The sequence below is a fragment of the Drosophila subobscura genome, chromosome U (genome assembly GCF_008121235.1).
Source record: "Drosophila subobscura isolate 14011-0131.10 chromosome U, UCBerk_Dsub_1.0, whole genome shotgun sequence".
Classification (NCBI taxonomy): Eukaryota; Metazoa; Arthropoda; class Insecta; order Diptera; family Drosophilidae; genus Drosophila; species Drosophila subobscura.
The window spans coordinates 17301720-17327010 of NC_048534.1; the positions used below are offsets into that span (position 1 = coordinate 17301720).

The 25291-nt window shown below is 40.6% G+C and overlaps 1 long non-coding RNA gene across 1 annotated transcript; it reads right to left on the reverse strand.

The window, feature by feature from the left end:
• Positions 1-16691: 16691 nt before the first annotated feature.
• LOC117901319 lies at positions 16692-17341 on the reverse strand. Its single transcript, XR_004649315.1, has 3 exons — positions 17195-17341; positions 16946-17134; positions 16692-16829 (listed from the first exon to the last, which is right to left on the reverse strand). It is a non-coding gene; the product is annotated as an uncharacterized LOC117901319 (long non-coding RNA).
• Positions 17342-25291: the final 7950 nt, after the last annotated feature.

Below are 25291 nucleotides of genomic sequence, written 5' to 3' on the forward strand. Positions count from 1 at the left end.
TGACAGGAGCTAAGTGAAAATGAGCACAAAGTTTAGCTGCGTATTGCCCAAGGATCCATAAAGTTGAAGTGCTTATTCTATCGTTTGCAAATTAGATAACCAAACACATCGATTGCCATGGCTAACTAACCGAAAGTAAACCATTTTAATGGCAACATTCTCACATCAACAGCCTCCAGGGCATCCGGTTGAATTATCTTGTGAGTTATTAATAAACGAATGCAAAATTTTTGGCTATAACTAAGCTGTCAGACAACCTACAGCCCTAGACACAAAACACATGTCATCGCACGCACAGATTGAACAGATTTAACAAGCGACGACATAATGCATGAATCTCACTCCCAGAACACACACAAAATACACAAAATCACCATACATACACCATACATAGATTGTACGAGTAAATATGTGTACAAGCAAAATATTGTTTGGCTAGATAGTGTTTGGAAAAGGGAATCCTGTCCCAGACATACGCGTGCAGTGCACATATGTTGTCGGAGTCGTCCCAGTGTTTGTGTTCTCGTCACATGTGCACTTGAGCTCTTGAGAAATTAATTTCAAGTGGAAACATTATAAGCCAATGGGAGAACGAGTGGGGCCATGGAAAAGCAAACAAATATTCAAAATACGGGCACAGCAAGCAGACTTAAGTCCTGCCACGACAGCTGTAGAGTTTGATAAGCCCCCTTCCGACTGAAGTCTAAGGTGACGACTGGCATCAGCTCGACGTAACCTAAATGCAAACACTCTGAGGTACCTGAAAGTAGACCCAAATGAGGAGCTATATTCCTAATCCAAAACGACATGTAATTAGAATATATTTATCCCTGTCTTTGTTTTATTGTACAATAAATATATAGCTAATAGATGGATCGGAATTGGTAGAGCAGTGGCACAAGAGCAATCCCGCTTGATAACACATTAATTATGCCCCTAGGCTGAGTGCAAAAAACAGTTTCAACAAAATAGTTGCTCCGAAACTCAAATAATTTGTCAGTAATATGAACACCCACTAAACCTCATAATTTTCCTTCTCTTTGATATGTCCCCAAAGGTGTTTATTATTAGCAACGCGGGAATAACGTGTGTGAAAGTAATATCGAGCATCGCTTCCTCGAGCATTACTCATACGCGGCGTGGGCTGCCAAACACTGTGAGCCTCTTAAGAGGCCACTAAAAGGCAAAAGTCATAAAGCCGGAGCCAGCAGCAGAGAAAAAATCAAGGAGAAAGCAAATGCGAGCAAGTCAAAGAAATAAGTGAAAATGAAAACGCAGAGGCCGAGTGCTGCCAGACAAATGAAATGAACTTCAGGCAAAAGCTCAAAAAGGTGCAGTCGGAAAACACGTAAACAGCGAAAACTAAGAGGCAGGCAGGCAGGCAGCAGGTCCTGCTTCTGGTCGTGTGGGCGGGCTAAGTAAAGCAACAATTATGCCTAAGAGGAAGACAGTCGTCGCCAGTCGTCGCCAGTCGTCAGTCTTTGGCCTTACGTATAATAACACTTAGCCAGAGGACGTCGAGCAGCCACCCTGAAGAGGCACTGAAGCCGGTGACGAATTGCTGCTAATTTATATGTACGTATTATTTCAGTCCCACTCTATATGGCCGCGCCTTTTGTGTGGCAGCCACATTTTTTATGCTTTGTCGCATTTTTTGAGGCGTGAAAAAGCGCACACAGCCTGGAAAGGAAAAGTAAATAAACAACAGAAACGTTACGTTGAAAAAAATACAACAATTGTGAAGAGTTTGTTTTGTATTGACTAAAATTCAACTAAAAATACAATTTTAAGCAGCTTTCGCGAACAGTTTAGTAAAAAATAGGACATTTCTAGCAACTTTAACAAATTATGGCGCTACCATCGTGTTAGTCATGTTTTGTATCTTTGCAATGCAGAGATGGAATATAATCAATATCCATTTAGTCATCGAGCTATACGAGTCGTAAATCATTACATCAGGTCTGACATTGTTTTGACATTGCAAATCGTTTTTTGTACGCCAAATTGGTTGGTGATTGCTGGATCACTCACACTCCGTTTTCACAACAAAAATAGAAATTAAATCCAAAAACAGCCAACTAAATTGTTTTGCCATATTAAAAAGTTTTCCGATTGAGTATTGATTATCATTTAGTGTATTTTACCTAATTCTTTTAAAATATGGAAGTTGCGTGAATTGTTGCAACATTTTGAGATTCACTTTACCCTTCTAAAACACTTTCTAAAACACCTTAAGACTTATTTGTCGAACTAAATAGAAAGAAAACAAATTATGCTCATCCGTTTCAATATCCTACGACGTTCCCTATATAAACACGCCCCATTAGATCCACCATATACATATATATGTACATACATCAATGTATGCACGCACCCCATATGAAAGCCTCGCTAATCTTGTCTGCTCAAATGTGTTGGTGGTGCTTGCTCTGCCCGAGGGCCGGGTGACTACCATTTCTGTTGGTTGTTATTCTTCCAACGCGCCTTGGGGAAATTAGTTTTGTGTGGTTTGCCCAGCCCGGCCACGCCTCATTTCCATTAGAGATTTTACTACTTCCTGCCAGTCCCACAGCATAGACATAAACTTCGTTTCCGCTTCCCGCGTGTGTGTGTGTGTGTTTGCGCTTTTTTACGTTTACTTTTATTTTATGGAAATTTCTCACCATTTATTAGCGGCAAGTGCGAAGCGGAAACGTTTCACTTTTTCATCTTTTTTTGTGTGCAGAAGAGAGTGCTTTGGTTTTCTTTTTTTTGCCCACTATTGTGTGGTTTTGTTTGCAGCATACATTTTATAAGGGAAGTAGTTTCTACTTGAATTAGTTGGCTAGCAGTAAATATGCTGGGAGTAAATATGAGTTTGGGAATCAAGTTATCAAGGAGATGAGAAAGAATCGCACTTCTGTAGTTACTTATAAGGATTTTCCATTGATGAAATCTTTATTTTCCATATATTTTTCACTCTATCAAATGTCTTTTGGACAATTTATTTTCCAAACATTTCCCACATTGATTTAAATTCCCATAAATGCATCATATTGATAGAGCGATAACGGAAGTAAACAGAAAATATGTGTATTTTATTGCAAGCTTATTTTTAAAGTTTTTTTCCCAAAGACAGTTTATTATTAGGCAAACAGACACCCAAACAGACACACATGGAACATAAAATATTTGCAGACACCATAGAATGCTCATTTATTTTCCACACACAAACAGAAGTTTTTTTTTTTTTTTGTTCGAAGAAGTTTCAGGAAATTTCTATGAAATATTTTTCCACATTTGTTGCTGCAGTTTGGCCACCAACTGTCGCCTGGCTTGGCCAAACAAAAAAAGAAACAACAACAGCAGAGACGACGACTGCAAATAGGATAAAACTGGGGAAATATTTGAAAACACGTAGCAAACATCAAACAAATTGCGGCGGAATCCTTTTACCCAAGCTCTTTTCACGCGACGACGACAGGAGCTTTTGCTGTTGCTGTTGCCACTGTCACAACCACTACCACTGCTACTGCTTCCGGTTTGCCTTTGCGTTATGGCAGCACTTCCGTTTCTGCTTTCCTTGTTCGGTCTGCTTCTCTTCAGAAATTAATTCAAGAAGCAAAAAGAGAGCGTGTATAAGTTTGGAGCGAGCTGCTCACACGGCCACTTGCCACTCGCAGGATCAAATTGCTTTTTATTTACTCAATTCTCAGCATGCCACATGCAGTGCAGTTCTTTTCGAGGCCATCAGCCCGCATCCAGTCCTCCATTCAGCTGCAAAGCAGTCTCCCCAAAAAATTTGTATCCCTCATGTGCACAGAAAAGGTCACACGCTGTGAGAGACTGGCTCTGCGTCTGTCTGGACCTCAGAAACACACAGATGTGTGTCTGTTGAAGAACCAAGGTCTGGCGGCAGGGCCAGCTAAGTTCAATGTCTCACAAGTTGGGGTGATTATGACATACTCGTACGCGTATAGTTTCTTATGTGTACATCATTAAAAGAACATTACTTTTTAATGCTTCTTAAAAAAATATGAGAGTGTAGAAAACATTTGGGTAACATTTTAAGCACGTAGTTTTACATTCATTATTCATCAGCATGAAAATTAGGAGTAGTGAAAAGTTACTTGTCGCCATAAAGAGCTGGTACATGTGCAGGCACAGTCAAAGTTTATTAAATAACTCGAGCAAAATGCAGCAAAATAAAGCCTTAAAATGCATGCCACTGCACTCCGCAATCTGTACAAAATTTACCTAGCATTCTGTATACAAAAATATTAATCCTCATAACTATGTGCATGCATAAAAACTCATAATATCACATAACATTTTGCACCATGGCCAAAAACCTACATAATACACACAAATTTTATACTTTTGAAGAATTTTCCAACAGCGCCACAAATTATCCCACAGAGATTTAATTAATGAAGCGATTCAGCAGAGGCTAGAAAAAAGTTTCGCCCCAAAATGAAAACGTAACCACACACGAATAGAGCCATTTCGGTGTGCCACAGAAAAAAGAGAGAGGGAGGGCCATGACCATAAAGAAGAAAACTTTTTTCCCTGGTCAATATGTGGGTGTGGGGTGTGTGTGGGAGTGTATTATCCTGGGAGATGTCCGAATGCCAAACTCTTTTGTATGCTTGCCAATAACTCAAAGTGCCAGAAAAAGAACAGCAGCAGAAGCTCACAAGAAGGAGAAAAAAATTAAAATGTTTTATCTTCCGTAGAGCGTCATTTACATAAAACCGATTTCTGGCAAGATTTTCCATAGCCCCCAAAAAAAAGTGAAACTCAAAACTAAACCAAATGGAAAACTTCCAAGGGTGAGAAGTGGAGAGAGAGAGTGGCAAAGAGGAGGAATTGCGGAAAATTTTAAATTAACTTCATGATGGCTGAGGCACTCAACTGAACAAGCACATATGACAAGCAGCTTAAGCGCCTTCTCTGTGTGTGCCCAGGACCTACGATTCTTTGTCCTCCCTTCAGTGCTCTCCATGTTCCCACTTAATTAAGGCCATTGCTCCCTTGGCCCCGAGGCATGCAAATGAAGAGTGTGACCAAGCGGAGAGTGGAGAAAAAATCATTTTCTATTAGCAGGCAAACAATTTTAACGCCGCAGTGTAATAAAATTGCACCCATCCAAGGCATAGAGCGTTACTCTATGCCCCCCACTTATCAGCACTGATAAAAAGCAATAACGGAAAAATACTTTTCCCACCCACCCAGGAGCTGCAGGAATAAAGAGTAAGTAAAATCAGGCAAAAATGGCCAAAGCAAAGTGAATTTTTCGTAGTATCCCCATACACATCCACATCGTCGACCCACTCACTCACACACACACACACACACACACAAAACGTTTAGTATGGAAATTAAATTTGCATAAATAAACGTCGACATGGGGGAAGGCGACACAGAACCGAGAACGGCAGTACCAGAAGCTGGATAGAAGCTTCCCCCCAGTTCTAGCAGTCGCCAGGACAATGACAGGGCAAGAGCCTGGATGGTAGTGCCTGGGAATGGGGCATCGCTCCAAACCAAAGACATCTCAAATATGTGTTCGAGTTCTGCATAAACAAAATTAAATATAACTAAAAAGAGAGAGAGAAAGAGCCGCAAGACTCCTGCAACCGAACACAAAATAAATATCAACAAAATAAAATAAAATAAAATAAAATAATGTTTTATAACCAAACTCAAGTAAAAGAGAAAATAAACTAAAGCAAAAGCAAAAGCAAGCCACAAAAATGGTTGTTTGAGGCGAAACAAAGTGCATTTACAATTTGAGTGCAAGTTGGGAGTGTGAATGGGAGATTAAGCCAGGATTTTTCCCATACAAATGGAAATATTTGAGAATGCTTGCCAATAGGTCGTTCTGCTCCTCGCTTATTGGTAAAACTCTAGCAGTGCAATGGTTGGCTTTGCTTGAATCATTTACTACTAAAAGCCAAATCCCAAGGCAAAAGGAATCGAAAAGTTTATGTTATTTGGGCTTTAAATACCTTATAAAATTCATTAGGAACTGCTAGTACCACATAGAATCTGACTTAATAATTAATCGATCTAGACGTAGCTAGAAATACGAGCACATACTTGCAAAAAAGTAATTAAAATAAATCTCAATTTCATTTTTGCTCATTAAAAACCATCGCTGAAACGTAATCGCTCAGATAGAAAATGTATTCAAAATCCAACAGCCTCAACTTCCTTGAACTTTTCTCCGATTCATTTTAAATGGTTTCGAGGAATCAACAAGTTCAGACTCATAAATATGAATGAAAAGCCCGCATAATATTCCATTACAAGCAGCCACCGAAAGACGTGAAATTTTCCAATTACGCAAAAATAAATCGAAATGCGTAATCTTGCGCAATTAATATGCCATAAACAAAACGCCATTTTATTGTATCCCCCATGACAAGTCCTGCACATGTGTACGCTCGAAATATGTTCATTATGTAATGGAAGAAGTTGTTTGTGGTGGGGAAGGGGAGGGTATGCGGGTCCGGTGTCTGTGGCGGGCATTAAGCCGCAGCATTAAGTTCATTATGACAGCCAACAAACAATGGGCCCGGGGGAGCAGTAGGAGAACTACGTATAGCCACAATATAGCGCTAATTTCTCAGAGCTTAAAGTCTTCATTATTTACAATGTCGCCAAAAAATTGAGCCGACGCCTGCCACAAGGCCACAGCAAACATTACTCAAGCTTAATAATGGCCTGTTGTGGCAGAGAGTGGGGGCAGGGGGCTTCCTGTGGCACACCTTGACATATTTTCGCCTCCTTTTGGGCTGGGGTGTTTAGCGGCAGAGTGGGTACTATAAATAAACTAAGCAAGCGCCAAAGAAGCCACAGAATCTACACAAAAATCTGCAAACAAATGACAAACAAGAGCGCAGCCAGAGACAACTAAACAACCAGCCAAACAAAACCATTGGGCGACAACCAAAAGGGCCAACACTGTGTCCTGTACGCCCTATGCCCCTTTCTCGTACTCCTCGCGGGAAAACTCTGCTCAGGGAATGTGTGGATGAGAGAGAGAGAGAGTAAGTGGGAGAATGAGAACAGTTTTGGCAATTTCCACAGCCCAAAATCATTGCAAGGGCGATACGTAGCCAACTTTGGCAGTAATAAAGGATGTTCTGGTAATCAATTTCCACTGAGACGAGAGAAATTCCAACTACTGCTTTCAGGAATAGCTGAAAGGAAACCAGGAAATGCTTCAGCAACCCTCAAATCAGTCCAAAACTTTCGCTGAATACGTTTACTGGAATGCCAATAAAATGTTTTTGCTTTAGTTTCGCCCAAATGATATTCATGTAAATGAGTTTCGGGACGCACGCCCTTTCCCGCGGCAGTTCAACCCCCACCATCTCTCTGACCATCTGTAATTGCCCCATGTTGCGGCGCCCATTTCCCAATGCATTCGTGTGTACTCGCACTCGCACTCGCACATCGTGCTCGTGGGGCTGTAGTAAGCGTTTAGCAAATATAACAAACAGCCTCGGCATATAGATACTACTACCTTTACCTATATACACTCGTGTATGGCTTTGTGCAGGTGTGCGTGTCCATATGTGAGGCATGCAAATAGCAGAGAAACACAATTGCTTAGATTAGTGTCCACAGCCATGAAGTTGTTGCTGCCGCTACTTGACTTGGCAATAATTCGCTGCCAGTGTTTGGATGGCTGGTGTGTTGCCCCCGGGATTAGCCAGAGACTGGGACAGCCAGGGACAGGTGTAATTTGAAGCAGCCTTGATTCGTATCGATTCTGGCCAGCCCAGACACTTACGTTTCGAATCCAATTTTGCAAGCCCAAAGACTCGAAACGAAACGAAACGAAACGAAACGTCCTCAATGCCCAGGACTCATACATTATTCAGCAGCTAAAACGCTTTGAAAGTCTCTCTCCCACTCCCAAAGTATATCAAAATTTCATGTGTATACAACACTCTGCGATCCCCTCCGAACACTTGATTCCGCCGATTAAATAATATACCAATACCAGAATTTCTGATGAGTGGCAAATTTGCAGAGTCATTTAAGTGTTTAATTAATAATCGACATCGTCTGCTATTTGCACAGTTTTTGTTCAGTGTTATATTTTCCAATTGTTTCCCTGCCAATTAGTGATAAAAATGTAGAGCATTATGGCTCGATACGAGCGTGAATTGTTTTCCCACATGCAAGATTAATTACCAATAATTACTATATTCTTTGCTCAATACGCTTAATGAGGTGTGAAACGCCGCCACTTAGTTTTTGTTTTATTTGGATTGTGGATAAGGAAATGATGGGGTAAATACTCATAAAATAATGCTAGGAATGGTTTCTTGGGAGTATAAAATGTGCGCCCCACTTAGTGTTTATAGAACCTTCCATTTTCTTGCATCTTAAGGCGTTTGAAAGTACTCAAATTCAGTACTTGATTGATCCTTCTAAGAAGGAAATTCATTCTTGAATGCACTTATTGGGAGTCATAAATAGGAAGTGACTTTCTATGAACCATCGCAATAACTCTTGACATGTTTTCCATATAAAAGTTTAAAGGGAAACTTATTCCACGAATATTTCATATTCCTGTGAATTTTCAAAGTGCCTTAAGCTCAAGAACTGAATGTAAAACTAGACAGATGTCCATCAAAAATGCTGATGGGCCACATGTTGCCTCTGTAGAGCCACAGCCCAAGAATAACACAACGAAAAAGATAACATTTCAATGAGGAGAACTCTGTTTGCCAACAGAAGGGGCGCTGAAAGAATCTTTGCAGTGTTCGAAATTCGGTGGAAGGCCATCCACATACCATTAACAGATGTAAATCTACTTCCACACAATGTCTACAGCTGTGTGATGTTTGAATGCCATCCACAGCGCTGTAAAAACTCATCATGAATTGCCGAGAAACCAACTTGAAACATCCATTCCCTCACCACTAATGTCTCTCAGCGGTGACATGTTAATTTCGAAAGAAATGCCAGTAGAGTATCTGGCAGTAGGGCATGGATGTGGCAATGGTTAGGGGGAAAGCCATCTAGTTCTGCTTTGATTTCTGGAGAGAAATTCTCTTTAATTTTGAGCAAGAGGCTAATTTTCGTAAAATTGGATTTTGCAGCCAACAGAGACCCTTAGACAGCTTCGCTGGAACGGAAATGATTCGGAAAATGTAAGGAGGAGCAAACCAGACCACTTTAAAGCATTGAGCGAAAATGCAGACCAGACGAAAATACAGAGGAAAGGAACAATAAATTTCAAATTATCAGAGGGGGAGAGGACGGACCAGCCAGGTTGCAAGCACGGTCTGAATCTTGGTCACAAGGTGCACAAAATCATTTTTACCATAAAATTTATTGCTTTTGGGTCTGGGTTTCTTTTCTCCCAAATATTACCACACACACACACACACCAACCCACACGGGTTTGGCAGTCCCAGTCCCAGAAGTGAGGCAAAAAAGTGTTTTATAAACCTTCAATTGCTGTCAATTTATTGACAACATGTCGCCGCAGCTTCCTCTCCTCTCAAAACCCTGAGGCGACAAACAAAAAAATGAAGAAAAGAAGCTGACGGGTGGAAGCTCATGTGCGGGGGAAGACAAAAGGGCTATGACCGAAATTTGTTTGCCAGCCTTGGGGCAAAAAATATGAAGAAGACGGTTTCGGCTGGGATCCCTTTATTCTTTATTTTTGCGTTATATTCTGTTTGAGCTTGTGTGAGAAATGTGAACAATTTACAATAGAAATTGCTGTGTGTGCATTTGGTTGACTCGTCGTGTACGCAATCAGCGCGCGATTGCTAAAAGCATCGGCAACAGCAGCAAGCGCAGAGAAATCTTCTGCCACCAGGTGATACAAAGCAACAAATGTGACCAACAACTTATAGAAGTTTGAATTCCCTGCCCATAGTAATAGGGAAGAAAAGATGTCCCCCAAAAGTTGGCCGAATGCGCTTCTTTCTTTAACAACAACAAGATGGGAACAAAATATACTCTTTAATTTGTTTCTATTTTCTACAAGTTGCTTCTGCATTCCCAGAGGTGGGATTCTTGCGTGACTTACTGCCAGGAAATTCTCCATAAATTTGAACGAGTATGTTAAAGTTTTCATCTTAGCCGACAGCTGCATTGAATATCTAGAAATTAGTTTTCTGATTGTTGCTATTAAATTTAAATACCTAAACAAAGTCGTGACTCAAACCCATATACCCTAGCTGTTAGTGCATAGGAGCAAAAAAGGGAGAACAAATGTTATATTTTACATTTCAATTGTTTTTTATGATTGCGACCAAAGTGCACACGTACGCCGGTTGTCAGTGCTCGATGTTGTTGCCGTTGCTGTCGATGTTCCTCTGGTTTTCGTTTGGTTGTTGCTTTTGCCGTAGCTCTTCCTCTGTCTGTCAATTTGGGTGCCGTGCGTGTAAATTGCCGAGCAGCTGCTCGATTGACAATCTCTACTCATGTGCTAGGGCCTGCCTGTCTGTCTGTGTGCTATCAGCATTTTCGCCTGATTTTATGGGGCAATGCGTTGAAATTGAAAGTGAAAAATGCCTTTCAGGTGCTTAAGTGATGAAGTGCCAATTGCTGCTACTCACTCACTCTCTCTCTCTCTCTCTCTCTCTCTCTCTCTGTGGCCCTTTTTGGCCCCCGTCTTCGATACTTGCTTTGGGTTCCCTTTTCCCTTTGGATTCCCTTTTGATTGCTCTGATTTCAGTGTTTTTCCTTTGTTTCAGTATTGATTTCCTGTAAATTATTATTTGTATATGTTTTTTGTCGGTTCCTGTTTGTTTCGATGGTGAAATTTGCGTGCACGCTCCGCAAAGTAGGCAACAACATTTTATGTCCTCGCGGATATGTGGGTTAAACATGACATGCATGTGAATAGCAACATATAACCAAGGGTTAGATGTGGGTTGGAATTGGAATGTGAGTTGGCAGGAACATTTAAAGATTCTTTAATTATGCCAGGAGATCCCTTGCTTTGGATAGATTCATGGAATGTTATAGTTTAGTTACGAAATGGAAAGCATAAAGTAAGTAATAATGTTCCAAATGAAGGAGCAGCACTGCAGTTAAGTTCCTTCAAGTATCCCTCGAACTTCCCAAGCAATTTGTCAGCCACTTTCATTGCGGACATAACTCACTTATGCTGCTTCAAATCAACAGCATAAAAATGCAAATTAAACTCCAAAGGTTGAGCAACAACGCCAACAAAAAGTAAAGTGAAATACAGACATTATCCACACAGCAATAATAAGGGACTGCAGTGGGCCAACTCCCAAAAGTACAGTTACGTCTTCAGAGCCAACTACTAAATTAAGGATCCTGGCCATAAAGAAGCCCCGGAAAAATGAAGACGAAGATGGCTACAACACATAGAACCAGTCGCAGGATAACGCAGAAGCCAGCCCGAACAACAAACAATCTTACAACTTTAGGCTCGCGCTTACATAAAAACAAATTTCTTATTTACATAAAGAAACTTTTAGGATGCCATCCAGCAAACAAGAAAATAAAATAAAATAAAATAAAAATGTACGAAAATTGTAACAAAAATCTGAAATCAAAATAGAAACCGCAAAGCGAAAATTCTACAAGCTCGCAGGCGTTGAGGTGGCAGCTAACATTAAAAGCAACAACTAGATTTGCATATTCCGTATATTCGGCTTTTTTACTTAATTTGTTTGCTCAGAAAACAAACACACACACACACATTCTCCTTCATGCGAGTATAAGCAGCGTCAAAGAGAAAAGCGACTCGTAAGTGCAAGCATTCAGCAGCAACAAATGACTTTATTTGCCTAACTGCTTAGCAGACAGAGATCTAACAAAGTTTAGCTTCACTGGGGATCAAATATTTGTTTAAATACACAAATGTTATAAATTAGAACAGTTTACATTTTTTTGTAATTTTTATATATCCTACAAGCAGCTGCAAAATCTCTGTAGATAAACCCTGTGGTTAATGTCATAAATATGTAATTATTTTTAAGCAAAAATTGATTCATTATCTACTGAGCTGTCAGCAAACTAATATATTTTTCCCCAGATATGTAAAATAAATATCAAAACAAATATTTTACGAAAAGAAGGGAGGAAGATGCAAAGCACGAAAAACACGAAAAGAAAAATATTCTGGTAAGAGAATTTGCGATTTATTGCGGTTATTCTTTTATACTAATTATTATACTCATTTCTTCGCTTTACTATTTGATAGCCAGGTAGCTAAAGCTTAATGTTTCACTATGCCTGAACTCACTTTTTACTCTACGGAATTTTCCAATATGCCATTCTGACCCTTTGTAGGCCGTGCGCTGTTAAATTTTCTTCATGGGTAGTTTTCGCTTGTTTAAAAATGCCAAGTTTGTTATCCTGAAGGTCCCATGCTTCCAAAGCCTGGTACTGCGTCCATCTCTATTCTGGAACAAAAGTTGTAGCTGGTAACCAGGCATTAGCGCTAACGATGCTCGCACATGTGTGTGTGGCTCCTGCAGGGGTGTACGAGCATCTGGCAGTTAGTGTGTGTGTGTGTGTGTGTGCGTGCTTTCTGTATCTGCCAGAGTGTTTTGTATCTGTGGGTGTTTGCGTTGATGCCTATTCCCAGTGCAGCATTTGGCTGGTCCGTTGATTTGCTTACTCTGCCAGACGCAGACAAAAGTATATTTAGAAAGTCAAAGCGGTGGCAAATGTTGCTTTTTTTCACAGTCATTTGGGCACATAACAATATTTCTCGTTTTTTTTTTTGCCCCGTACTGCTTTGTTTTTTGTTAGGGGCTCGTAGTGCCCATAAATATTCTGGCATTGTTTTGCTTTATTATTTTTATTGTTATTGTTTTCTCCCGCACCAGCCGGCAAAGGCCTCTTCAGAATTTATGTTGATTATTTTTATGGCGCGGTCGCTTGGCGGCCAGTCGTCGTATCAAAAACAGGAAACTAAAGCCCGGCAATATGTCAATATACCCATACGGGTATACGGCTCTTGTTCTCTGGCTGTGTTTAGCGTTTAACATGACAAATGGCCACGCCCCCCGGCTTAGCGCTGGTGTTTCCAATGAATAGCAATTTATTCCCATACATATTTAAAATGGCCAACAAAAGCCGCGTATACCAGCCGTTTCACCATAAAAGTGGCGCAAAAGTTTTTGGAAAATGTTTAGGAAAAGCCGAACAGCAGTTGCGTAAATGTTGCATAAAAGAGCAGTTGCAAATTGGATGCAATAAAACGTTGAATTTTAGGGCAAATTATCAATAGAAGCATATAATTTTCTAAGCATTGAGTGTCCATTTAATTTCCAATATTTATGCCTTGATTCTTAGTTCTCTTTGGTGAAACTGCCTTAACTTACAGTTCAGATCAATAAATGTATATACCGGAGCTTCATGTACATCATAAATAACCTTAGCTGGACCTCAAAATGCTTCCAACTTAACCTTTAGTTCAAATCAGATCCACTTTGACTCAAAGCCGCCACCCAATACTCTTCATTAATCGTAGACATTTCACTCGGTCCCCGACAAACGTTCTGTTTAACTCCCGGTGACGCATAAATTGCGTGAATACAACCTACATACTCGTACTCGCATAGCGCATAGGCACGCAGCCATGAAGATGACACATTAACAGGCATCCGCACACAATTTTGAGGTTAAGCTCCCACACACACACACACACACACACACACACACACACAGATACTCGTACTCCCCCATACGCACACATACAGAGAGAGAGAGAGAGAGACTGGGCTGTCGGGGTGGTTGGCATCATGGTTGGGTGCATTCCAAGTTCTGTCTAAGCCAGGAGCCCAGCCAGTGGCTTACCCAGCTCTCGTTCCTGTTCCTCCATTCTGCTACTTAGCGCTCCGTCCTTCGAGGCAGTGAAAAATCCTTCGTTTTGTGGCCCGAACCCCAATGCTGAATGCTGATTCTTTGTGCTTGGATCCTTGCGTTTGCTATTTTAGTAGCTGGCTATTAATATTTTACTTTTCCTTCTTTTCGTTTTGTTAACTTGGCTTGTTTGTTTGTTTGTTTTGTTTGCCTGCCTCACTGTCTGACGCCCTGACGCCCTTTTATTGTTGTTGGCCTTCGGAGCCTGAAGATCAACAACCAGAGATGTGGCACATAGTCATGCCTTGTCCTTGTCCTTTATGTCCTATTCGTTGTTGTCGTCATCGCTCCCATTAATACGCTTAACATGGGTAACATGATAAGCCAACAAGTGTGTTTGTCTAGGTTTTGACTTGATTTTCATGTGGCCTGCCATCTCCCTTCAGAACTTAGCCCTGACTTGGCTTCACTGAAAGACTTTACCTTCAATCCTATCGCTTTCCATTTACTCTTTCATTTCGAATTGAATGCCATTTTGGTGGCATGTTAATGTTGCCAGATTTTCAATCACTGAGCTGAAATTAATTGCAGTTCATTAAAAACATTACAAACCCTCTCGACCGCACATGGAAAATCAATTAAAAGCGGCGTCAGATAACAAAACATTTGCACAGCCACCGCAAATCGTGCCCGCAAAAATATAGCACAAAAACATTTCCAAATTCTATTGCCATTCCCTCACACCCCCCAAAAAAAGCAGCCGCACAAAAACCAAATGAGGGAAACTCAATGCTGATCGTGCCAATATTAGCTCTGTTTTGTGGGTGTAAGAATAAAGTCGACCAAGGGATACTTAGCTTTTGTAGGGAATAAAGGCTAGCATGAAGATTATCTTTTTTTAGAGTATGAGATGGTAGCTACATGAAATATTATCACTCTTTTCCATTCAAGATTCTTCTCCAATTCTTTTTATGTACATAAGTGATTGCTCTCAGTGCATACCCATAATACCTTCTAAAACGAACGAAGGGCAGTAATAAAATATACATTTACAAGCTGCATTTATGTCCCCAGCAGATAGTAGAGCAAAAACCATTTGCACTTGTTTGCCTTTGGGGTAATGCACATATTATAAATATATACAAGTGCCAGTACATAAATATATGTATGTATAATCTGTACGTATGCACAGGTACAGCGGTTCCATGGAGGAATGTTGTATGTACCTAGAGATTATCCCCAGACCCAGACAGACACATGGTAAACAAACGACAGAGCCAACACAGCATCCGTACAACAAAAAGCAACGAACAAAGAATGGGACAAATTTGCATTTGATGCGCGTGTTCCTCAGCACACACAGACAGGCGGAAAATGCAGACCTTTGCAGGGCTTTTGCAGGAAAACCAAATTGAAAGAAAAAAACACCAGAGAAATACATAAAATATCGAGTTCAGCATGCAGAATTCTCCAAACTCTGTTCGTAGCGCACGTTCACGTGCAACTGGAGTGCATAAAAATTGCATTCGACTAAGTAAAACAACGAATATGAAAAGCGAACATGTGTTTAATCTTTGATAAGTCAGCGGGAGATTAAAAGAACGTAAATCCCAAAACTATGAATTTACCTAGCCAACTTTTAAGAACCGGAAAAGCACTGCCTCGACTTTGACTAAGCATCCAACTCATGAAGGGAAAATGGAGGGAAATGATTTCCTTATCTATTCCGGGCCGAGCGAGCATACGACTGTGACCGGCATTCATCAGATGCAGATGCAAGGACACCTGAGTTTGACACACTTTCGCTTTAAGCCAGTTGTAAAAGCGAGAAATTCACAGGATTAAGAGCCGTAATCCGACGCCTCCTCCATCCATGCACCACCGCCCATAACCACCATTCCGGGTGGAGCGAACACAGTGCACTTGTGCATCGGAGCGTTTTGCCAGCGACTTAACAACATTTCCCATTCTGCCCCACTGTCATCAGCCGTTGTTGCAGAGATGCCTTTGCCTCTGTTTCAGATGCATCTGCAACGGCTGTCGGTGTTTCCGTTCCCATCGCTGGGGAGCGAGGAACCGTTTGCGTAATCTTGTTAGATAATTACCGTGTAGGGGCTCTGTGGTTTCACTATCTGTGTGCTCTGCTCTGTCCCTATGTGTTTGGCGCTCCAGGTCGGTAGGCCATTTCAATTGCCTTGCCGTGCCTCTCACAGCCAGTCATCCAAACAGCTGCCAATCTGCTTCAGATTCTGTGGCACCGCCCCAGTTTTTGGAGCCAACTCGACTGTCTCTGGCAGTCGAGCGATTAACAGAGCGAACTCTCTTTAAAGCTACAAACCCAGTCAGGCAATCGTAAAGTTAAAATTGAAATGGTACTCGCACGAAATACAAATAATTGTATTATCTAAAATACCGGAAATGATTTTCCAGCCGGATATCCATTTCGTAATCAATTTTAAAGCTCGCAAACACCACGAGTACGAGCTTTAAACACACATGTACAATGTATGCATACAAATGTATGTATATGTATATGTAGTTACTATGTATACACGTAATGTTGCGTCATGAATAATACAGAAAATTGTGTTACTCTTCAATTTGAATACAAATGGTTCGCAATCAAACATACAAAAACCAATTATGAGCAAATGTTTGAGGTTCAATACAGACAGCCTATAATCACCATTTTGCATGAATTTAACTAAAAACTAATTTATTTATTGGCCGATTGAGTTGTCATATTCTTTTTCAAAACCATTCATTCCCATAATGAAGTGAGGGTTTGCGTTTATTTTTCTTTAAAGACCCATTGCAGCTGGAGCTGTTCATATGGTCATCAACTGTTGCGTTTTTGAATACATTTATTTATGCAAAATGAGCAAAAGAAACATCAGATCGAGTGACTGCTGATGATTCGGTGGGAATGAGGAAATCGGCCGACTTTCTGATTGAGAGGCATACATTGCGTTTCTGCTCCATCGATTGGAAAACAATTATCACAATTATGAGAGAAAAAACTGTGGAAATACGAAATAAATATTCTGTGAGGGTCACACACTTAATTTGTTTATTGTTTATTTTTTTTTCTCGGGGAAACGGTTTTTGCTCCCTCTACGCTCAATTTTGCACTTACTTTTCGCGCTGCGCTGCCAATTTACATAATATAAATTGCAATTATCTTTAATGCGCTTAACTATGGACCATTGCTCCCTACAATAACGAGAGTGTTCAAATTAAAAACTTTTAAATCTTAGTAATTTCTTTCTAAATCGAATAGCATCAAATCATATCCTTTTTTCCCTATCGTTCATAAGTAATCCTCCTGCATAACAAAGGGCGGGCACATAAATTATATAAAATGTAATGTATAGATATTATTTACCATCAGAGCGATGACATTAACTGCTTCGACCTCGTCACTCCAGTTAAACATTTCGATCATATAAATGTAACAACAAAGGCATAAATATAAATATAAAATAAATCCCAAATTGCACATATTGAAGACTTTGAATTTTGATGAGCTGTATGGCTCTGCCAACTAGATACATTTTTAAAATAAACAATAGGTATAGGAAATGGAAATTATTCTGAAAGTTTCAGCAGCGTTCCGGCACAGAATAAATTGGTAATCAAATCGTGCACCTTAAGGAACACCACTGAGCATCTTTCCAACATTGCCAACAATTATTTCTCTACAAATAAAATTTCAACTTAAACTTTACTTTTATCAAATTAATAAATAAATTCATTTTAAAGTGCTTCGGAGTTGCAGTCCCCAGTGTTTATTTCATTTGCAATTTCAAATAGCAGACTAAAACTTTTCATTTGCTTACATTTACAATTTTAATAGTTTTTCAATTTTTCATTGAATTTGTATGACTTTCCCGGGGACACCCTCTCACACCCGTAAAACTTTTGACGAGCAGGAAGTGATGGCAGGGCTGCCAGCCGTTGGACGTTCCCAGAGCCTGGCCGCATAAATATTTTAGATATTGCACGCCAGACATGGCTGTCACAATGGCAAACCCCTTTATACCCAGCAGCAGAGGGGAACCAACTGTACCCCTCCATACCCACTGCCAGGAGGACTGGGCACTGGCACAGTGGCAGCAGCTGCATATTTCGAAGGCCTAAGCGGCAAGCTGTTCATCCGGCTGGCGCTTGATTGTTAGCAGCTCCATGGCGTCCGTGTCGCCTTATGCCTAGTTGGCCAAGTTGGCAGCCTGGCACTGCAATGTTGACGCTGCTGTTGCATGGCAGCATAAAGGAGAGGAGAGGTCTTGAAAAAATATATCCTTGATGCGGGCTGCAGCCTGGCTGCTACTCCTGTGTCCTCAACATTGTTTTATAAATTGTTGCTGGTGCTGCTGCCCTTCTGTCTGCCTCACTACCGCCCCGTATGCCGCAAAAGCTACCAGCAACACCATGATTGGGGCCTTTGGTATTAATTTGTTGCCTGCACCAAAAGTGCTTAATAAATATTTTAATTAAGAAGAAGCACAGGAAACTACCAGGTCAAAGCAGTAGCTGCAGCAAGTTTCGATGCGGTTGGATCAAATTTGAGTGTCATGCAGGTCTTGAGGCTGAGGCTGAGGCTGAGCATGAGCATGAGCATGAGATGGTGATGGAGTGGCAATATTTATATGCAATATGTGGGCTGCCTAATGACACACACGCACCCAAGGGTTACGAGTGGGTCATAAATGCCTTTGATGGATAAATGATATTAAAAATAGGAGAACGAAAATGAAACAGGACGATGGAAGTTGAAAAATATTAAAGAGATTCTGCAGAGAAAATTTGTATTACACAAAATTTTCAATTTGTTATTTAAAGCTGGTAGCTGTCGACTCATAAATGGCTACAAGAATTCATAACATTTATAAAAGAAAAATATTTTATAGTTCATTAATATTTAATTAATTTTTGATGACTGTTTGAAGTTTATTTTAATCCAATAAACCAACTTTTGTCTTCAAAGTCTTGCTTTAGAAATTGATTGAATAACTTTTCAGAGATTATAATTTTTGATTTAATGAATCCAAAATTTGAATTTTAGTTTTGCCAAACGCTTAAATCCAAAGCGAAAGTTTCCGCATGAAGTTGTCCGAAAATGTTCTGAAAGTTCAAGTTTAGTCGAAAATTGCATAAACTCATTTGTATAATGCACACGCTTCCCTCTATCATCCAATGTCTGTTGTAGACCCAGACGCATAACCAGAACCTGCACCATTACCATTCCCAGCTCCAGTTCCAACTTCAACGACAACTCCTTCATCCCACTCCTTTCGAGGTCTCCCGCTCATCTGCATATGCAGCGGATGATGGCGCTGAAAACTGCGAGTCGAAAATGTGACCTGCCCCACCTCCATGTCGGTGCTGGATGCGTAGGGGTACGGTTCGGCTGGGATGGGTTAAGAGGAGATGCTGAAAGCAGTGGCATGCCCTGGCCTTGGGCGACATTTAGCACTCGCCACGTAGTGCGGCCACGCCTTTTCTCTACGGGCCGGGGCACGGAACATGGCGGAGCTTAACTGTGACACATTTTACACATAATTTTCAACACCTAAATCCGCAAGTTAGTGCCAGCCATCAGATTTTGCACACGTTAACGCAAACATAAAGCGTTGGATTTTGAATTTCAGGATTGCGGCTGTAGCCAGCTCAGGGGTTTTGTGGGGAGAGCATCATAAAGGAGCAGCAGCTGAACGAGGAACCCTCAGTTCTGTGCATTTTAAAGCAGCCAAGAAGCAGTGCAATCCGGGATGAGCCAGCCAGCCACGGGATAGAACCGAAATGCAAAATTTCCTGTGCAAGCGACAACAAAGACGGGCAAAAGATTCAAAGGAAAGTGGTGCTTACTGGAAAATTACGTGTCCTGTCTGATGCGGTTAGTTTATATCCAAAGTATGACCAGACAAAAGGGTAGTAGCGACAGGAAGTTGGGGGTCATAAATGATCAAAACTAGATTCTGTTAGGTGCTATAGAATCTGACGATGGTGACAACAAAAACTGTTGCTTTGTTTAGCATAATGATTGTCTGTTATTTCACAAAAAGAAAAGCAAGGTAGTACGTTCCCATTAAGAAGGAGTTGCTGCACCGAGCATTTGTTCAATATTTAAAATTGTTGATGCCCGAGATTTTTGTCCCTTAAATGGATTTAAATAAATTTGAACATTTTATAAGTTGATATAAAACATCAAATTATTTGGTACTTCAGTTGTAAAATTTCTCAAATCATAAATTATTTTACATAATAAATAGTCGTGTTCTTTTTCTATGTAAAAGTAATTCTAAATAAATTTGTAATTTTCTGTCCCATAATTCCCTGCATTTTCCCGCTCCCTGTGCCCTTCTCCCCGTTGCATATGATGATTTATCAGGATGTGAGAGCTTCGTCCTGGAAATGTTGTACACATCTGGCTATATGATTTACATATCAAGCCGACCGACGGACCGACCGTCAACACAGTTGTTGTTGTTTCTCCTGGAGTTTCTGGACCGTCCATCACGTGACGTTCCCTGTTTGTTTTAAGCAAAAGTTTTCATGGGCCACAGAAGATGGTGAGGGATGGGACACAGAGCGGAGATGGAACCCCAGAAACTTGAAGCGGAAATTAATAAAAACAAAAAATGTTTCCAACACCAGGGGAGGGAAAAGAAAAACAGGAAAATATACAAAGTCATAAAAAACAAAGGGGGAAAATTAATATGCAACATTCTGATGCATGTGCGTGTGGCATATGTTGCATGTATGTATATGTAAATGTCAGGCGGGGGGACGGACCGTCCACAAAAAGAGAATCCGTAATGTTGTTTTATTTAAATTTGTGGCATATCCTTGGGCTTGTCTTTTGTTCCCCCCAAACGCATCTATAAACAAGGTTTAAATAATCAACTGGTTGCGTGATTTGGCATAAGTTGGCATTTATTATTCGCTGTAGAAAACTTCACTCCTTCGATTCCCCTGCCACAATATTTTGCCAATCAATGGCGACCCGGAAGGGAATCGCCCATAGAACGATGAGTGGCAATAAGAGCACTTTTCCACCAACTACAAAACTGCTTACATACACATAAAAAGTGTTTGTATACAGTACTGAACAGGCTGCCAGATCGAAGCGAATCGTGAACTGCCTCCCACTTCGAGGCCAATCTACAACAGGCTTCCATTTCGCAGCCAACCTCAGCAGAACGCAACCCACGTCGAGGCCATTCCTGAACAGTCTGCCACGTCGAACCGAATCCGATTCAACCCAACCCCTGACCTAAGTTGCTCTGGATCTGGTTGGGTCTGTTCTGGCATAAAGATAGCATGGCCCCAAGGACTCGGCGGGGCAGCAACACTTTGTACAAGTTTTCAATAAGCTTTGGTATATCGAAGGAGCAGTTTGTGGATGCGCAGCGGAAATGCATAAACATTCATAAGAATTTCCTTTGAAAACATGTTAAACAAAATTTGTATGCCCTCGGTTGGAAACGGAAGGCAGCGACAGAGGAACAAGTGAAGTCAATTGAAGTTATTTGCTAAATGAATTTTAAGTAAATGAATAAAGAAATCTTTGGGGAAAAGTTTAAAAGATCTTAGATTTAATGGAGCATGGAGAATAAGTCTTGAGTTTGAAATATTAAAAATAACACTTAAAATTACACTCAACCATTTAAAGTAAATTTTTTATATTTATTCAACCGCTCAGAACGTCCTGTTCTCCACCCAAATAGTCTACAAATGAATGCTTATCCCTGAAGGATTTCCCCTGCCTAATGTCACCATAACTCAATGGGAACCTATTGAATCAGAGCAAATTAACATGCATATATCTGTGCGAGGGCAATGGCGATGCTCGTGTTGGGCCCACGAGGACACATGTCGCCTGTTGGCGTTGTTTTAGCCCCCAAGAACCCAGGCCCCTGCCGCAGAACAGAAAGGACAGACAGACAGCAGTCCGCTTGTGCCGTTTGGCATACAAAATAAGCAGAAACAAATTCGATAACAAATGGTTTGGAATCGAAGCAACGCCCACGATATATGTACATACATATACATAATATATTTATATATGTACATAGAGAGAAGGAGAGCTAGGGAGAGAGAGAAAAAATTGAAGGACTCTGGCGAATTTAGGAACAAATGACATATTGTCATGGGGCAGCGTAAAATAGAGTCAGAAATACACAGAAGGAAAAGCAGGAATATTTTTTTGGATTTCTATTTATATTTCTGTTAAAGAAAAAGTTTCCAACTCGCAGAACGAACATTGAAACTATACATTTAATTTAACTAAATAGTTCCAGGCATTGTTCCTCGTTTTTCTCAGTGTAAAGAAAACATATGGTTGCCAGTCTGATGTGAGGTCTTGTTTGCATTTGTATTTGTTTAACGTAAATATAAAATTTATTATCTGGCGAAGCGCATAAATTAGCCCAACAAGGAATCAGAACCAGAAGTAAATTGAGACCAGAAAACCACGTTCCTCCCACTCTCTTGGATAGATCAAGTTGATGCTGATAACAAATGAAATCAAATGAGTGGAATGATGGATACTACGAATATATGGCAGGCAAAACACGATGAACTGATGTGGGTGGAGCAGGGAAATCTCTGGACAAGAATCATCAATTGTGGACAGTTCAATTTGTGACTTTCCAACTAGATTAATGAACGCACATGGAAATGAGGGACTAGATAATTCATTTTAGAATTGTACAGAAAACTAAATGAAGCTACACATGACAAAAGAAGAAAAGAAATACTTAATTTGCAGTGTTAATTAAAAGAATGAAGGAATACGAAATAATTGAGGAACCATGGTGGCTGTCACGGGGTGCAATTTTTCTTATTCTGATAACATTTTATTAATATACAAATAATAACTCGTTAAGAAGGAACTCCTACTGCTTGAATCCCCTTTAACTTTGCATTAATAAATGCTTTAAATAAATTTCAAATATTGCAGCACTCATTGAAATCTGGAGGGGCCCTCGGGCGCTATCATTACATTGCGTTCACACTTAACCGAGAGCGAGCTAATTAGTTGTCTTGTGTTTGACAGAGACAAGTGTTGATTTTCCCAAAACTCACATACACACACAAACACACACACACACTCCGTTAATTAACACATTTTCACAGGAACTCTGGACCCCGGGACCTGGCTTAACTCTTAGCAAGTAATTTCCTTCCTTTTTGTTTTGTTTTTTGGGCCTGGCCACACCGCAGCTAAGGGGCAACTAGCATGCAACCTGCAGGCGGCAACATGGCTCTCGCCGTGTTTTCGCCATAACTTTTCAGAGCCAAAGTCGCTGCCAAGGCTAAGGAATAGTAGTGTATGCAAAGCCACAACAAAAAAACTCTGGAAAAAAAAACGTGGTAAATTCCACAAAACAAAATCCATGGCAACATGACCAGCAGGCAAAAGGCAGGCAAGAGTAACGAAAAGTTTGGCCAAAAACCGCCCAAAACTTTCAAGATTCCCAACTGCAACACTTCAAATGTGTGTTGAAATACACACGCACACACACACAGATACACACATGCACCCAAGTTCCATCTAAGCCATTGTGCACATCCTGCATATCCTGCCTGTTTACCAAATGAGTTTTGTCCCAGTTTGTTTAATGCCTTGGGCCGCAAAATTTATGATGACAGAAGTACGAGAGGGGAAGGGAACAGGCAGAGATGTGCATCTATCCGGAGACTTTTCATGGTGTAATGGACAGATAACTGCTGCCTAATTGTTGTGACATTTAAATGAAACGATTGGAGCGGTTAGTAGGAGGCAAAGGCGGGGGCAAGCATCTGGAGGAGTGTGGGTTGCAGCAGAAGTTGATCTGAGGACGACCATGAAAGTTACTTGGGCATTTAATCTGTTCTCGATTCATGGAGTTTTATTTTAGTTTGTGGCTTGTGCATAAATTTCGATGGCCGAACGGATTTCAAAAGTTTAATTGCCAATTGACCTCTTAATTGTGAAATTGTGTGGAAAGTTCGAGCTGAAAATAGCGATTGATGGAGCGAAGGATACGGCATAGAAATTAAGGACATTTAATTAGGCAAACTTAAATGTTGATTTAGTATACATTTTAATTGAATTCTTTAAACATGTTTTTATGTATTTGTATATGTATGTATTAAACATTTATGTATATATGTAAAAGCAAGCAGACCGAACGAAAACCCTTTGATCCAACAAATATATCCCCCCTTCACACATACATATGTACATGCATACACAAGTACAAGCATATGAGTAAAGAAAAACTGAAATACATAATTCTCCCACTTACCGATAATATTGTCCCGTTAGTTTTGCTGCGCTGCACATAAAGTTCGCTCTGATAATCTGAAAAGAGAGAAGAAAGACACCGCACGACGACTTCGACGACGGAACCCGCACCGAAACCGCAAACCGAAAACGAAACGAACGAAATTCCAATAAGAGCGCACATTTTGGGCATATTAATTGAGGGTGAGGCATAAGTGGATGTAAGTTCGTGTGAACACACAAGATGAGAGAGTCAGATCATCAGATTTGAAATGCCTCACCCTATCACTCACTTCACTTGGAACGCTCGTTCCTTTTTCACTTTCACTGCGCTTTTTTTATGCTGGAGTGGGAAAGGGACAAACTTAGCGCTAAATTTTTACACACACTTTGCTGGAACTGAGGCAATGACTTTTACACAATAAAAAAAAAACTTTACGCACAATATAATATGCTTATTTAGATATTGCCATTTTATGCCATTTTGCCTCTTTTTTCTTCACTTATTCGCCGAGCTGCTTCATTTTTCGCCATTTTCGCCAACACATTTTCTTACATTAAACACACACTTTGTTGTTTATTTTTAGTCAATCACAACAACACTACACTGCACATCACTTCACTTTTTTGCCAAGCTGCCATTTTCGCCATATCACCATATTCGCCTTTTTGCCAATTCGCCGCCGCCATGTACTCTTTGTACGCCAAGCTGCTACATTCGCCTTTTTACTAATTCGCCGCTGCCATGTACTCATTGTACGCCAAGCTGCCATATTCGCCTTTTTGCCAATTCGCCGCCGCCATGTACGCCATGCTGCCATTTTCGCCATTTTTCCAATTCGCCGCCGCCGGTGCCGCCTTTGAGCCCACACATTTTCTTACACTAAACACACACTTTTTTGTTAGTTTTCAGTTAATAACAACAACAGTACACTGCACATCACTTCACTTCACTGCACTACACTTCACTTTCACTTTTCTGCCAAGCTGCCATTTTTCGCCACATCGCCATATTCGCCAAGCTGCCATTTTCGCCTTTTTGCCATATCGCCAACGCCGCTGCCGCTCTGGAACCAACACATTTTTTGCACTAAACACTACACTTTCACTTTCACTTACACTTTCACTACACAACTGCACTCACTTTAATTTTTTTATTTAATTCCCGAAATTCCCGATTTATACGGATATAAACGCGGAGACCACGAA